The sequence below is a fragment of the Macaca thibetana genome, chromosome 19 (assembly GCF_024542745.1).
Source record: "Macaca thibetana thibetana isolate TM-01 chromosome 19, ASM2454274v1, whole genome shotgun sequence".
In the NCBI taxonomy this organism is placed as follows: domain Eukaryota; kingdom Metazoa; phylum Chordata; class Mammalia; order Primates; family Cercopithecidae; genus Macaca; species Macaca thibetana.
The window spans coordinates 31,080,388-31,096,804 of NC_065596.1; the positions used below are offsets into that span (position 1 = coordinate 31,080,388).

The 16,417-nt window shown below is 56.9% G+C and overlaps 1 protein-coding gene and 1 long non-coding RNA gene across 2 annotated transcripts in view; one reads left to right on the forward strand and one right to left on the reverse strand.

The window, feature by feature from the left end:
* Window positions 1–195: 195 nt before the first annotated feature.
* LOC126943151 (uncharacterized) lies at window positions 196–1,647 on the reverse strand. The gene is made up of 2 exons (XR_007721705.1): window positions 772–1,647; window positions 196–571 (listed from the first exon to the last, which is right to left on the reverse strand). It is a non-coding gene; the product is annotated as an uncharacterized LOC126943151 (long non-coding RNA).
* Window positions 1,648–11,658: 10,011 nt separating this feature from the next.
* Window positions 11,659–16,417, forward strand: part of CLEC11A (C-type lectin domain containing 11A) — a 232,867-nt gene continuing 228,108 nt past the window's right edge. Inside the window, exon 1 of the mRNA XM_050771551.1 lies at window positions 11,659–11,662. The gene's annotated coding sequence lies outside the window, so the exon portion shown is untranslated. The remainder of the gene's footprint in view (window positions 11,663–16,417) is intronic.

The window sequence follows — 16,417 nt, forward strand, 5'->3', positions numbered from 1 at the left end:
AAATTAGCCGGGCGTGGTGGCGGGCACCTGTAGTCCCAGTTACTCAGGAAGCTGAGGCAGGAGAATGGCGGGAACCCAGGAGGCAGAGCTTGCAGTGAGCCGAGATCACGCCACCGCACTCCAGCCTGGGCAACAAAGCTAGACTCCATCAAAAAAAAAAAAAAATGTGAAGTTCAGAAGTTTCATGCCAAGAAGTTTGCTGAGCATGATGTTTATATATTGATTAGGAGTAAAAATGTTCTTTTTTACAAAATGTTACAACTTCTCCCTGTCCCCTCCTTCCACCCAGTATCCCCTGTTCCTCCCCCAGGCATTCAGGTCACTGTTCCTTTTTGTTGGGATCATTCTCGGTGTCTCATACAACTGGTTGCAGCTCCATTCTTTGCCAGGAGGTGGTGATAGAGGATTCCACGCGCTCAGAATGCCTCAGGCCGGCCCCTGTGGCTTCTCTCCATGGAGGGAAGTGTCCTGCAGGGGGCGCTGTTGGTCCTTCAGGCAAGGTCGGGTTCCCTTGAAGTCTGTCCTAGCAGTTGCTGGTCTTCAGAAACACCGGGCACCGATTTTCTCATCTCTGAAATGGAATTCAGGTGAGGTCCCACCAGTGCTGAGGTGCTTCATGTTGTCAGAGGAAGAGTTGGGGAAGGAGTGGAATGTAGCAGAAATGCGTCATCTGCTCACTGAGCTCAGATAGGAGGCCAGGGATCAGCAGATTCAGGAGCCCATTCCTGGTTAACCCCAGGGGCCCCACCCAGTCCTGGCCCTGCTCCTTACGTGCTGTGTGTCTTTAGGCAAGTTGCTTCCTGTCTGTGAGCCTCTTCTTTGTTTCCGTCTTCCTGGGCCTAGGGCAAACCCGATTCCTCCAGGCAGTGTCCAGAGTTCCAGATAGAAAAGAAAGAGAGAATGGGTGTCAGAAAGGTGGTCCACTCCTGGGCCTCAGGCTTGGGGGCCCTGCTCAGGGCTAGCCTGTTTGGGCATCGGTGTGGGCTCCTGCCTCCTGGTCAGGACCTGGAAACCTGGGAGCAGGCAAGGCAGGAATGGGAGAGGGAGGCAAAGGCCCACCAGGCAGGGATGCAGGGGCCAGCCGGAGACGGAGGAGATGGGGCTCCCCGGAGGGAGGCCAGTTTGAGAGAGAGCTTGGAGGAGAGAGAGGGAGAGAGAGCCAGGAGAGGAGACTGGTCCAGAGAGGAGGGAAAGGAAAGGACAGGGCAGAGACAGAAAACAGAGAGGGAAGGAAGAGAGACCCAAGGGGGAGAGACAGGGAAGGAAGAGGAAAGTGAGAAGAGGAAGAGGCAGATTCAGAGAAGAGAGGAGAGAAAAGAGGTGGAAATGAAACAGGAGAAAGGGGGAGGAAAGGAGGGAGAACAGAGTGCAGGAAAAAGCAGGAGGAAAGAGCCGGGCGCTGTGGCTCACGCACTTTGAGAGGCTGAGGTGGGTGGATCATGAGGTAAGGAGACCGAGACCATCCTGGCTAACATGGGGAAACCCTGTCTCTACTAAAAAAAAAAAAAAAAAAAAAAAAAAGCCAGGTGAGGTGGCGGGCGCCTGTAGTCTCAGCTACTCGGGAGGCTGAGGCAGGAGAATGGTGTGAACCCGGGAGGTGGAGCTCGCATTAAGCTGAGATCGCACCACTGCCCTCCTCTAGCCTGGGCGACAGAGCGAGACTCCGTCTCAAAAAAAAAAAAAAAGGAAAGAAAGGATGGCCAGAGCAGGAGGGGAGAGAGGAGGAGGGAGAAAGAAGGAAACAGAGTGAGGGGTCAGAAGTGGAAAGAGAGGAAGAAACGGGAAAGAAAGATGGTGCGAGAAAAGGGACAGGAAGGAAGAGAGAGGGTGGGTGTCATGGCTGGTGAGCTGGGAGAAGAGGGAGGCAGAGAAACGGGTGAAGGAGGGAGCAGCCTAGGAGAAGGAGGTGAGGGAGTGGGGGCCGACTGCCCAGGGAGAGGGAGGGATGGAGGAGTGGGGAGCTCCAGCCAGAGAAGGGGAAAGAGAGAAAGGAGAGAGCCAGGAACGAGGAAGGAAAAGAGCTAGGAGGAGACCATGAGATAGAAAAGGGCGCAGAGAGAGGAGAGTGGCAGGGAGGAGAGAAAGGGGATGGAGAGAGGAGGAGGGAGGAGCACAGAGGGAGAGGAGAGAAAACGCCAGAGAATCTGCTAGAAGGAAGAGAGGAGAGAGAAGAGCGGGGAAGAGGGGACAGCGGAAGTGAGAAAAAGGAGGGTGGCAGCAGAGAGGACAGCGAGAAAAAGAGAACAGGAAGAGGAGAAAAGAGAAGAAATGGGAGAGGGAATGAGGGTGGGAGAGAAAACAGAACAGAGAGGGGGCAGAGGCAGCGGACTGGACCTAGGGGATGGAGTGGTGCGGAGCGGGAGAGAGGAAAGGAGGGTAGGAGAGGGCTGGAGAGAGGAGGGAAGGGAAGGAGAGAGACGTTAGGGAAGAAGGAAGGGAGAAAGGAAAAAATACAAAAAAGAGGAGAGAGAAAAGAACAGGCCGGGCATGGTGCCTCGCACCTCGCACTTTGAGAGGCTGAGGCAGGAGGATCACTGGAGCCTGGGAGGTGGAGGCTGCACTACTGCACCCCAGCCTGGGTGAGCGAGTGAGAAAAAAGCAGAAAGAAAAGAAGAGGTGCGGGAGTGTGGAAGAGCAATATGGAGAGAAAGAAGGGAGAGAGGGTTGGAAGTGGTAGGGAACAGAGGACCCTGCCCCTCCAGCTGAGGAGGGGGCGCCCCTCAGACGGCGTCAGCCCAGAGACCAGGGCAGGAAGCAGGGACGTGAAGCAGGTTAGGAGCCAGTGCAAGGCAGGGAGAGGGCCTGGGAACTTGGCCATGCAGCAGAAACATTCCCCAGCCTCACAGAAACGTTCCCTGCCTCAACAGGGCGCGGCCACCCCAGGGCCATCTCTGTGACCCAGGGAGAGAAAGGACGACGAATGGGACTAGACGAGGATGGGGAGGAATGGAGCAGCTGTGGAAGGTGCAGCAGAGAAAGGCCCAGGAGAAAGGAAGGGAAGGAGCTGGGGGGCGGGAGAGCAGGAAAGAGAACGGGACAGAGACAGCTGCCTGGGAGGATGGGAGAATGGAAAGAAGCAGGAAACCCCAAGCGCTGAGCTGGGGGAGGGGAGTAAAGAGAAGGGAAGGAGGATTGGAAGGGAACTGGAGAATGAGAGAAGCAAAAGTGTCAGAGTAGGGGGGTGCGCGTAGGAGGGTGGGAGAACCAGTGACAAGACAGAAAAGTCACAGAAAGCAAAGCAAGACCGACTCCTCATCCAGTAACACTGCGTCAGGTCATCGCCCTCCTCCGCCCCCACCCCCAACCCCATAACTGAAAACAAGTAGGAACCTGGATAAAATATTCTCAATTTTTTTTTTTTTTTTTCTGAGACGGAGTCTTGCTCTGTCGCCCAGGCTAGAGTGCAGTGGTGCGATCTCGGCTCACTGCAAACTCCGCCTCCTGGGTTTAAGCGATTCTCCTGCCTCAGCTTCCCAACTAGCTGGGATTACAGGCGCCCGCCACCACACCCGCTAATTTTTGTATTTTGTAGTAGAGACAGGGTGTCACCATTTTGGCTAGGCCGGTCTCGAACTCCTGACCTCATGATCTGCCCGCCTCAGCCTCCCAAAGTGCTGGGATTACAGGCGTTTAGCCCGGCCCTTAAAAGCATCAAACTACAGACAAGACCGTAAGGAAGCTGTGGGTCAATGCGGAGGGATGTGGGAACCCATCCCGGTGAAGCGGCAGCCTCAAGTCCTTTCTCCCAGGTATCTCTTAGAGACATTTGGAATTCCATGTGGACAGCCTGGGTGACAGGGGGACCCAGGGCCCTCACCTGGGCTACCCGAGGTGAGTGGACCTGCCACTGTGCCAAGGTGTAGCCTGGGCTCAGAGGCACGTGCCCTCTGCCTAGTCCCTGACATCCTTTTCATTTTTTATTTATTTTTTTGAGACGGAGTCTCGTTCTGTCACCCAGGCTGGAGTGCAGTGGCCGGATCTCAGCTCATTGCAAGCTCCGCCTCCTGGGTTCACGCCATTCTCCTGCCTCAGCCTCCCAAGTGGCTGGGATTACAGGCGCCGCCACCTCGCCCGGCTAGTTTTTTTTGTATTTTTTAGTAGAGACGGGGTTTCACCATGTTAGCCAGGATGGTCTCGATCTCCTGACCTTGTGATCCGCCCGTCTCGGCCTCCCAAAGTGCTGGGATTACAGGCTTGAGCCACCGAGCCCGGCCCCTGACATCCTTTTCAAATCCAACATGCAGAGCAGGGGCGCAAGCGACCAGGCAAGCAGGGAAGGGAGAGACAATGAGCAAGAGCCAGCGGGAAGGCAGTGGGGGGGGGCGGATGCCAGAGGCTTCGCTGCTGGAAAATCAGATGCAGACTATGAAACGCCTGTGCTCACTATGTTAATAATAATAATAATAACCAGGCTCATTGATACACTGATATTAACAAGAATAGGATACTGAGAGAGAGAGAGAGGTGAGGAGGAAGGCAGACGAGGGAAGGCTGGGTTTCCTGCCGTCCACTTTGTGACCTCCCACGTGATGGCGTGTCCTTCCAAGTCATGCGGTAACGTCCCTGTGACCCAGATAATAAGCTGCAGACGGACAGGAATGTGCAGCTGTGGAGACACGCGAGCTGATGGTCCCAGGACCTGGCAGGACATGAAACAAGTTTCCTAAAGGGTGAAAGCAGATTGCAGGACCAGTCGTCCCGACTGTCCAAGGCAGGATAAAAATATCCCAGCACTCAGAGGAGCCCTCCCTGCCCCGTCTCATCGGAGGGACCTCGGGGCCTCTGCAGCTGCAGCTGTTGGAGTCATCAAGAAGGCGGGAACGCGGGGGGGGACAGGGACCAGGAGGAGAGGGGACGGCGGGGAGAAGGCTGTCGGCGCCAGGCATCAGAACAGAGGAGCTGGTGGGAGCAGAGAGGAGGAGAGGGAAGGGTCAAGGACAATGACTGACAGAGAGACTGGAAAGGAAGTAGCGGGCATGGAGAGGTGGAGCTGGGAAGGACTTGGGGGGCTAGAAGCGAGGGGAGAGAGCTTGTGGGGTGAGGGAGAAAATGGAGAGGAAAGAGCGAGGAGAGCAAGATACCAAGAAGGTCAGGAAAGAGCGAGTGAAGGTGAGGATGGAAAGGAAACAGGAGAGCCCCATGGAGGGAAGGATGGGAGAAAGAGAGTGTGTGTGTCAGAGACAGAGGGGGAGACAGACAGAGACATCGAGAGAAAGAGCGAGAGAAAGAAACAGCAAGAGAGGGAGATAGCGAGACAGAGAGACAGCGAAAGACACAGCCAGAGAGAGAGAGAGACGGCTAGAGAGAGACAGAGAGAGACGGCTAGAGAGAGACAGAGACAAAATGATGGCGAGCGAGAGAGAGGGACAGAGACAGCGAGAGGGACAGAGCAAGAGAGACAGAGACAGCGAGAGACAGGTGGGAGACAGAGAGAGAGAGAAGCGGAGAAGCGCCAAAGAGAAGCCACCAGGAGCGTGTCGAGGGGAAGCCAGGTGGAACTCACTGAAGGCGCAGGGAGAGGAAGGGGAGAGGCAAATCCAAGGGACAGAAACCAGAGGTGAAGGAGGCGGAGGAGGGAGGGAGACCAAGGGCACAGGCCCCGCCCGCAGTGCTGCCCCTTGTCCCCGGCCCTCTTGTCTCCTTCTGACACAGTCCAGTGCTGTGGACAGGTGCAGTCAGGCTGGGGCCCCATCAGCACCTCCTGTGGGGGTCGGGTACAGACAATGAGGAAATGACAGGGTGGGGATGAGGGGGAGGGCCCAGCGCACCAGAAGGATAGAGGGCAGAGGACGGGGGGGTGGCAGACTGGAGGACAAGGGAGAAGATTCCAGAAAGGCTGACAGCCACAAGTGGACAGTCAGGAAAAGGTGGGGCCGGGTGGAAGCAGGTGGAGAACTGGAACATCGCCCAAGGGAGGAGGAGCAGTGTGCGAGTCCTAGAGAGGAGGAAACATGAGGATCCAGCCAAAGAAAGGACAGACAGGGACAGGGACAGCCTGTGTGTCTGTGTATTATGGAGAGAGGGGAGAAGGAGGAGGAAGGAGGAGGAGGGGGAAAGAGGAGGAGGGAGAAAGAGGAGGGAGAGGAAAGAGGAGGAGAAGGAAGGAGGAGGGAGAGGAAAGGAGAAGAAGGAAGGAGGAGGGAGAGGAAAGAGGAGGAGAAGGAAAGAGGAGGAAGAGGGAGGAGGCAAGAGAAGGAGAAGGAAAGAGGAGGCAAGAGGAGGAGGCAGGAGGAGGAGGAAAAAGGAGGAGGGAGGAGGAAAAGGCAGGAGGAGGAGGAAGGAGGAGGGAAGAGGAAAGGAGAGGAGGAGGAAAGGACGAGGAAAGGAGGAGGGGGAAGGAGGAGGAAAGAGGAGGTGGAGGGAGTAACAGGGAGAAGGAAGAAGGAGGAAAGAGGAGGAAGGAAGAGGAAAGAAGAGGAAGGAAAGGGGGAGGGAGGAGGGGGAAGGAGGAGAAAGGATGAGAGGGAGGAAGGAGGAGGAGAAGGAGGAAGAAGGAGGAGGAGGGAGGAGGAAGAGGAGAGGAGGGAGGAGGAGGAGAAGGAAGAAGAAGAGGAGGAATAGGAGAAAGGAGGAGAGGAAGGAGGAGGAAAGAGGAAGGAGAAGGGAGGAGGGGTAAGAGGAGAAAGAGGAGGGGGGGAAGGAGGAAGGAAGAGAAGGAAGGAGGAGGAGGGAGTAAGTAAGAAGGAGGAGGAAGGAGGGGGAAGAGGAGGAGAGGGAGGAAGGAGGAGGAGGAAAGAGGAGGAGAGAGGAGACGGAGGAGGAAAGGAGGAGGAGCAGGAAAGAGGAGGAGGGAGGAGGAGGAAAGGAGGAACAAGGAGGAGGAGGAAGTAGGAAGAGGAATCAGGGAGGAGAAGGAGGAGGAAGAAAGAGGAGGAGAGGGCCGGGCGCGGTGGCTCAAGCCTGTAATCCCAGCACTTTGGGAGGCCGAGGCGGGCGGATCACAAGGTCAGGAGATCGAGACCACAGTGAAACCCCGTCTCTACTAAAAATACAAAAAAAAATTAGCCGGGCGCGGTGGCGGGCGCCTGTAGTCCTAGCTACTCAGGAGGCTGAGGCAAGAGAATGGCGTGAGCCCAGGAGGCGGAGCTTGCAGTGAGCCGAGATCACGCCACTGCACTCCAGCCTGGGCAACAGCGTGAGACTCCGTCTCAAAAAAAAAAAAAAAAAAAAAAAAAAAAAAAAAAAAAAAAAAAAAAAAAAGGAGGAGAGGAGGAAGGAGGAGGAAGAAAGAGGAGGAAGGAGGAGGAGGAAAGAGGAGGAGGAAGAAGGTGGAGAAAGGAGGAGGAGGAAGAAAGGAGGAGGAGGGAGGACGAGAGAGGTGGAGGATGAAAGGAGGGAGGAGGATGAAAGAGGAGGAAGATGAAAGAGGAGGAGGAAGGAGGAGAAGGGAGGAGGAGAGGAGGAGGAGGAGAGGTGGAGGGAGGAGGATGAAAGAGGAGGAGGGAGAAGGAGGAAGGGGAAAGAGGAGGAGGAAGGAGGTGGAGAAAGGAGGGGGAAAGGAGGAGAAAAGGAAGAGGAAAAGGAGGAAGGAGGTGGAGGAAGGAGGAAGAAGGAGGAAAGAGGAGGAGGGGAGGAGGAAGGAGGAGGAGGAAAGAGGAAGGACAGCTGCATGAAGAGTCATGAAAATAAAAAAGAGGTGATCAAGAAGGTGGGAACCCTTGCTGGCATGTAGTGGGAGGGAAATTAGTGTGTGGAGGAAAGTGTGTGTCAAAGAGAAGTTGGGGCCGGGCACAGTAATCACGCCTGCAATCCCAGCATTTTGGGAGGCCGAGGCAGGTGGATCCTTTGAGGTCAGGAGTTCGAGACCAGCCTCACCAACATAGTAAGATGCCGTTTCTACTAAAAATACAAAAATTAGTGAGGCGTGGTGGCGGGCGCTTATAATCCCAGCACTTTGGGAGGCTGAGGCAGGAGAATCACTTACACCCGGGAGGCAGAGGTTGCAGTGAGCTGAGATCACTGTATTGTACTCCAGCCTGGGCGACAAAGCGAGTCCCCATCTCAGAAAAAAGAAAAAGGGGGGGGAATTGGGGGCATGCAGAGACAGGAACAGAGTGGGGGCAGGGGTGAGGGGAGCGATTCAGAGAATGGGAGAGAGGAGAGGGTGAGCGAGACAGAGGAAGGGAGTCACAGGAGAGACAGAAGGAGAAACGGGGAGGGGCAAATCCTCTTTCCTGCCTGAGCCTCAGTTTCCTCATCTGCTCTCTCAGTGGTGAGGCGTCCAGGGACCATATGCCAAGTGCCTGCAGGGCAGAGAGGCCTGCGGACGGGAGAGGGAGGTGGAGGAAGGAGGCTTGGGCTTGAATCCAGTGTGGTGACTGGTGGCAAAAGTGTCCCCTCCATGGGCACAGGCTGCTTCTCAGGCTCAGATTCTAGAGTGTTCCTTCCTAGAGCCCCTCCAGGCCTCCTTCAGCCTCCCCCACCCTGCCCCGACCTGGGAGGGAGTGGCCATTGTCATCCACATATTTTTCCAAGGGAGAAATCAGACTGCAGCCCAAATCCTCCTTCCTCCTCCTCTTTCCTGCAGCCCCGCGCGGTGTAGCTGGCCGCCCCTTCTAGGGCTGAGACTCCTGGGGGACACCTAAACCCCTTCCGTCTGGAAGGTTTGGAGTTTCCACCGCTGAGAAGGAAGAAAAAGAGAGGGAGTCGGTGGAGTGGAAGGGGCAGGGGGAAAGTAAGGTCTAAAGAGAGTTGCCTGGTACACAGTCGGCGCTCAATTGGTGCCCTTTCCCTTTCCTAGGGGAGGGCACAGAGAGCAGGAAGGCAGAGAGGAAGGGAAAGGAGGAATCGAGGGTGAGAAGGGGAAGCTATGCCTATAAAAAGCCTGGCACACAGTCGGTGCTCAAAAGCTGCCCATTCCCTTCAGGACCACATGAGAAAGGAGAAGAGGCCGGGCGCGGTGGCTCAAGCCTGTAATCCCAGCACTTTGGGAGGCCGAGACGGGCGGATCACGAGGTCAGGAGATCGAGACCATCCTGGCTAACACGGTGAAACCCCGTCTCTACTAAAAAAGTACAAAAAACTAGCCGGGCGAGGTGGCGAGCGCCTGTAGTCCCAGCTACTCGGGAGGCTGAGGCAGGAGAATGGCGTAAACCCGGGAGGCGGAGCTTGCAGTGAGCAGAGATCCGGCCACTGCACTCCAGCCTGGGTGACAGAGCGAGACTCCGTCTCAAAAAAAAAAAAAAAAAAAAAAAAGGAGAAGAAATGCCCGCAGAGGAAAAGCAGGAGGAGAGACAGCCTAAAGAGAGGGGCATGGGGTCGGGCACGGTGGCTCACGCCTGTAATCCCAGCACCTTGGGAAGCCTAGGTGGGCAGATTGCCTGAGCTCAGGAGTTCGAGACCAGCCTGGGCAACCCGGTAAAACCCCATCTCTACTAAAATACAAAAAATTAGCCGGGCATGGTGGCGAGCGCCTGTAATCCCAGCTACTCGGGAGGCTGAGACAGGAGAATCGCTTGAACCCGGAAGGCAGAGGTTGCAGTGAGCCGAGATCGCACCAGCCTGGGCGACAGAGTGAGACTCCATCTCAAAAACAAAAACTAAAACAAACAAGAAAAAACAAAGGAGGGGGGCGCATGGGTGGAACGTGTGAAGCAGACAGTAGGTTTTTGTTAAATATTATTTCTTTTCCCCAAGAGACAGGAGAAAGTAAAAGAGGAGTGGGAAGAGGAGGAGGAAGAGGAGGAGGAAGAGGAGGAGGGAGAAGAGGAGGAATCGAGGAGGAGGAGGAGGAGGAAACTCCAGCAGAGAGAATAGAATAGATTGTTGTGTGGGAAGGAAACAATATATGTAAAGTGACTAATACACAGTAGGTGCCTAATAAATGCCCATTCTCCTCCCCAGCAGCAAGCACAAAGAAAGCAGCCAGGAGGAAGGGAGCAAGCAGAGAGACGGAGAGAAGGAGACAAGGGAGAACAGAACCTGTGAGGCAAGCAGACAGTGTAGATGAAGGGGCAGCATACAGCAGGCACTCAACACATGCCTATTTCCTCTCCCAGGAAAGAGCTGACAGGGCAGAGAGGATGGGGAGAAGCTGGAGGAGAGAAGGAGGCAGGGAGAAGAGAAGAAGTGAGAATAAGTGTGCTGGTGAGGTGGCGAGCACACAGGAGGCACTCAGTAAATGCACATTGTCTTCTTTGGAGGAGCAAGAGAACAAGACAGAAGTGAAGGCACAGACAGGAACGAGAGGAAAAGGTGTTGGCCCAGGAGGCCTCCCCTGGGGTGGAGGAGCAGAGGGAGGAGGGATCAGTGAGAGGAATCTGGCAGAGGAGAGGATATGCAGGGAGGGGGCATTGCAGGTAAACGACGGGGCACACAGGAGGTGCTCAGTAAACACCTGTACTCTTTCCCAGAAGAGGACCCGGAGAACAGAGCAAGGGGATAAGCTGGCAGAGCGAGAGGGGCAGCGAGAAAGAGGCAAGAGGAGGTGAAGTGGGATATTAATTGACTGGTATATAGTAGGTGCCCATAATTGCTTGTTTTTGTCCTTGAGAAAGAACTGATGGAACAGAAAGAAGTTAGAGATAAGGGAAGAAAGAGAAGTGAAGAGTTGGGGGAGAGTAAGAAAACTGGGACACAATAGGTGCTCAATAAATGCCCATTTTCTTCCCTGGCAGAGAGCAGAAAGAAGCAGAGGCTGGCGGAGTCAGTGGATACTGAAGGGCAAGAAGAGAGTAGAGAAAGGACACAATTGCTTGCATACCAGAAGTGCTCAATAAATGTAGTCCTTGCTTGGAAGAGGGTAGAGAGCTCAGAAACACAGGGAGAGGACAGAGAGGGACCAGGGAGGAAGAGAGTAAGGAGAGAGGTATGTAAAGTGTCTGGTACACAGTAAGCACTCAGAGTGTGTCCACTCCCTCTGCCAGGAGACAGCAGAACGTCAGAAAGGAGAGGAAACTAACAGAGAGGAAAGAAAGGGGCCGGGCGCCATGGCTCATGTCTGTAATCCTAGCACTTTGAGAGACAGAGGTGGGAGGATCGCTTGAGCCCAGGAGTTCAAGACCAGCCTGGCCAACATAGAGAGACCCTGTCTCTACAAAAAATACACAAATTAGGCCAGGTGCGGTGGCTCACTCCTGTAATCCCAGCACTTTGGGAGCCGAGGTGGGTGGACCACCTGAGGTCAGGAGTTGAAGACCAGCCTGACCAACATGGTGAAATCCTGTCTCTACTAAAAATACTTAAAAATTATCCAGGCATGGTGGCAGGCGCCTATAATCCCAGCTATTCGGGAGGCCGAGGCAGGAGAATCTCTTGAACCCAGGAGGTGGAGGTTGCAGTGAGCCGAGGTCATGCCATTGCACTCCAGCCTGGGTGACAAGAGCAAAACTCCATCTCAAGTAATAATAATAATAAAAAATTAGCCAGGCATGGTGGTGCGTGGAGTTCCAGCTACTTAGGAGGCTGGGGTGGGAGGATCACTTGAGCCCAGGAAGTCCAGGCTGCAGTGAACCACGATTGTGTGCGCTCCAACCTGGGTGACAGAGTGAGACCCTGTCCCAGAAAGAAAAAAAGAAAGAAAGGAACGGGGGTGGGGGGAGGAAAGAATGTAGTAAGAGAGGAGCCATGTTCCTCAACTCCTCGGTGCATAGTAGGTGCTCAGTACCTGCTCGTTTCCTTCCCAGGAGAGACCAAGCAAATCAGAAAGAGAAAGGAACTGGGGTGGAAGGGACAGGAAAGCAAGAAGGATGGAAGGTGCAGACGCGGTTAGGGGAATTGCCTGTGAAGCATCAGGTGCTTAATCATTGCCTGTTTCTTCCGTGGAAGGAGCCAGAGGCACAGGAGGAACAAGTAGAGGGCGCCGAGGACACGCAAGGCGGGAGGCGGGGTGTCTGAGGAGAGGCGAGGAGGCATTTTGGGTGCATACAGCAGGTGCTCCATAAATACCCGTCCCCTTCCCCAGACAGAGCAGAGAAAGTAGGCTGGGAGTAGGCAGAGACCCCAGGAAGGGAGGCCAGGGGAGGAGGAGAGTCTGAGGGTGGAGGCTGTGGGGGCCCCCAGGAGTGCACCTTCCCCAACCCAGCAGCTGTTGTGGCCGCCCCTCCTCCGCGGCCCAGCCCACAGGCCTCCCCAGCTGGCCGGCTCCTCTGGAGCCCTGACAAGGGCCCATTGTCCTGGGCCTGGCGCTGCCTGGCCTGGCCTGGCCTGGAGGGGGAGGGGAGGCTGCCCAGCCCTGCCCGGCCCTTGTCCCCTGTGTCTGTCTGTGTGTATTGGAGTGGGGGCGCTGCCTGGTCTCTGTCTCTGAGTCTCTCTCTGTGTCTCCCCGTCTCTCACGTGCTGTGTCTCCATGACCTGCCGTCTCTCATCTCTGAGCTTGTGGCCCCCATCTTGTCTCTGTCTGTCTCTGTCTCTGTCTCTGTCTCTCTCCGTGCCTGTCTCTGGTTCTCTCTCTGCATCCATCTCTGTCTCTGGGAGGGAGGAGCCCCCACCCCCACCTCCGGAATTCCCACCCCCTGGACCCAGGATCAGGGCTGGGGGCTGAGCTGAGAGGCCGAGGAGTGAGGAAGGAAAGAAGGAGGCAGAAGGGAGAGAGGTGAGGACAGAAACAGCTTTATTCAGCAGGGACCGCAGAGGCCCGGAGGGAGGGCTTCGTCCGGGGAGCTGGGGAGAGAGGAGGAGTCAGAGAAAGACGGGAGACACAGACAGAGGCAGAGAGAAGTGGGGGAGAGACAGAGACAGGAGAAATGGGGGGAGAGGCAGAGACAGGAGAAATGGGGGGAGAGGCAGAGACAAGAGAAATGAGGGGAGAGGCAGAGACAGGAGAAATGGGGGGAGAGGCAGAGACAGAAAGAAGTGGGGGAGAGGTAGAGACAGAAGTGGGGGAGAGGCAGAGAAATGGGGGGAGAGACAGAGACAGAAAGAAGTGGGGGAGAGACAGAGGTGGGGGAGAGACAGAGATAGAAGTGGGGGAGAGGCAGAGACAGAAATGGGGGAGAGGCAGAGATAGAGGTGGGGGACAGTCAGACAGAAGTGGGGGAGAGGCAGAGATAGAAGTGGGGGAGAGACAGAGACAGAAGTGGGGAACAGTCAGAGACAGAAGTGGGGGACAGACAGAGACAGAAGTGGGGGAGAGGCAGAGACAGAAGTGGGGGACAGTCAGAGACAGAAGTGGGGGACAGACAGAGACAGAAGTGGGGGAGAGACAGAGATAGAGAGAAGGAGACAGAAAGAGACAGAGAGGCACAGAGATACAAAGCCAGGGAGACACAGAGAGAGATGGGGAGAAAAAGGAGAGTAAGAAGGAGAAACGGGGTGCTGAGGGAGACGGAGAGAAAGTTGGGGGGAGGAGACAGAGACACAGAAGGGGTGGGAGGAAGAGACAGATGAGAGACAGAGAGAGACGGAGAAGGTGGAGGAGAGAGAGGGAGAGAGCGACAGGGAGAATGAGAGACAGAGACAGCGGGAGGAGAGGAAGGGAGATGAGGGGGAGAAGGAGGCACAGAGAACTGGGGAGATGAGAGACAGTGGGGGGAGAGGGAGGGAGATGAGGGGGAGAAGGAGGCACAGAGAACTGGGGAGATGAGAGACAGTGGGGGGAGAGGGAGGGAGATGAGGGGGAGAAGGAGGCACAGAGAACTGGGGAGATGAGAGACAGTGGGGGGAGAGGGAGGGAGATGAGGGGGAGAAGGAGGCACAGAGAACTGGGGAGATGAGAGACAGTGGGGGGAGAGGGAGGGAGATGAGGGGGAGAAGGAGGCACAGAGAACTGGGGAGATGAGAGACAGTGGGGGGAGAGGGAGGGAGATGAGGGGGAGAAGGAGGCACAGAGAACTGGGGAGATGAGAGACAGTGGGGGGAGAGGGAGGGAGATGAGGGGGAGAAGGAGGCACAGAGAACTGGGGAGATGAGAGACAGCGGGAGGAGAGGGAGGGAGATGAGGGGGAGAAGGAGGCACAGAGAACTGGGGAGAATGAGAGACAGTGGGGGGAGAGGGAGGGAGATGAGGGGGAGAAGGAGGCACAGAGAACTGCGGAGATAAAGAGAAAGGGACACAGAGAAAGACGGATGGGGAGAGAGACAGAAACAGGGAGAAAGAGAAGGAGAGAGGGATGGAGAGAGGGGAGAGAGGGAGGCAGAGGGAGAAGACGCGCGGAGCCTTGCGGCAGGAGGTGGAGGAAGGAGCAGACCCTCTCACCTGGCATCGGTGGCGGCTGAACCCTGGGCCTGACCGTGTGATTTAAGGGGTACCCTGGGGGTGAGACCGCCCCCCGCCGCCACTGCCTTATCTGGCCAGACCGGGCACTGTGAGCTAAATCGGGCAGCAGCTGTCACCACCAGGGGGTGCGGGACAGCTGTCCCCCTCCCCCAGCACCTGCCCTGCACCTGCCTCGTGACCGTAGCCCCTCCCTCTCCCCTTCTGCAGCCTGGGGGTGCTGAGAGGCCGCTGGCATCTGTGGTGGGCGCCCCCGCCCCCTCAGCTCTGGGACGGGCCTGGCTGGGCGCCCTGGGGCAAGCGGCAGCCCTCTGAGTCCCGAGGCGCTCTCCTGGGAAGAGGGGTCCCAGTGGGTGGAGGCACAGGCACTCTGCACTGTGAGGGGCCCGCAGTAAGTGCTTAGCTGATGCGATGACCTGGTCTGCCCTGCCCGCTCTCACCTGCCAGAATGTGGGGGTTAGGGCAGGAGGGAGTGGGAGCAGGAGGTCAGCTGGCCCCTCTCCCCCCGCACCCCACCCCAGCTCCTCCTCCCTGGGCTCCTCACTCCGGACCTTATTTGGCCATAGCCCAGGACGCACCTGGGGGCCACAGCCCCCCCTGCCACTCAGGCCCAAGAATAGCAACACTCAGGCCCCCGCCAGTCTGTCTGGGACCTGCGATGGGACAGGCAACAGGCACAGGGTGGCAGGGAGGGGCCCAGGGGCACAGAGAGAAGGGGAGGGGCACAGAGAGAAGGGGAGGGGCACAGAGAGACAGAGGGGAGAGACAGCGAGTTGAGGAGAGACTGAGAGCGACTGTGGGAGAGACAGAGAGACAGGGTCAAAGAGACAGAGAGGGGTGGAGAGAAACGCCCAGCAAGAGAGAGAGAGAAGGGAGACTCAGGCGAAGCGAGAGACAGAGGTAGACACAGAGACAGGGGGCTGAGCCAGGGGCCTGGGGTCAGACACCCAGACGGGGCAGAGAGCAAGACCCACACCAGCAGAGGCCCGGGGAGCCCGGCGGGTGGGCAGGAGGTGCAGGGGTCCGAGTTGTCCTGGAGTTGGGGTGTCTGCAACCCCCAGCAGCTTCCCCTTCGGTGCTGTCTGGCTTTTCACTTTACGACCCGCCCTTTGACCTTGGGAAAACTTGCAAACCAGAACCTGCCACACCCTGGTCCCTGCGTGGCGAGGGCTTTTGTGAGCGTGTCCTGCAGGGCATCAGTTCCACCTTGCCGGGACGGTCATGGGCAGCTCGGGGGCTGCCCGGATGAACTGCCTGCCTGGGCGCAAGGGTCTATGGCTCCTGGAGGGGACGCGCCCCAAGCCGGGGACCCCTTGCCTCCCTGTGCCTGAGTCCCCCGCTTCTGCAGGTGCCTAACGGGGGTCCCAGGGTTCAGCCAGGCCCCTGGGCGCTGTCCACTCATTCCTGCCTCCTCACCTCCCAGGGCCCACCAGGCTCAGACCCACCTCTCTGTCCCCCTCAGGGGCCTGGCTCCAGCCCTGCCCTCCCAGCCTCCTTCCTGGCCTCCTGGCCTCTGGTCCCCCCTCCATTCTGAGCCTGCAGCTCCAGAGGGGTCTCTGCATCCAGAGCTGACCTGCCCTTCCCTTCTCGCAGCTCCCAGGTTGCCCTCGGAGGTCCCGCCTGGTTGGGTTCCTGGCCGGGACCCACCCTCCTCTTTCATCACCTCCTCAAATAACTCTGGTGATAAACAGCTGTAATGTTCTAGGTCTCATCCAGGATGACTTCCAATCTGGAGTGCCCTCCCCCGTCCCGCCGGCCTCTGCAGAGCCCTCCGCAGCCTTCCGTGGCCAGCCTTGTCTCTGGGCCATTTTATGCGACTTGCTTCTCCCGGGGTCCCTTCTCTGTCCTCTGGTCCCTGCAGTGCCCCGTGGGAACCTGTAAAAGCCCCCACTGCTGGGACAGGTACTTTTGGTGTTCCCTTGGGCCTCCTCACAGGGTGGGAGCTGGGAGGGTGTCCCTCCTCCGCTGTGGGGACCCTCGTGATGACACGGGGCCCATCGGGGGATCCAGGACACTCTCCCGGTCTCAAGGTCATGGCAGCCTTGATCCCACTCACAACCTCACTCCCTGTTGGCCGAGTAACAACATATTCACAGGCCCCAGGGATTAGGACACGGCATCTTTTAACTTAATTTAATTTTTTGTTGTTTGAGATGGAGTTTCACTCTTGTTACTGAGGCTGGAGTGCAGTGGCACGATCTCAGTTCACTGCAACCTCTGCCTCCCGGGTTCAAGCGATTCTCCTGGCTCAGCCTCCCAAGTAGC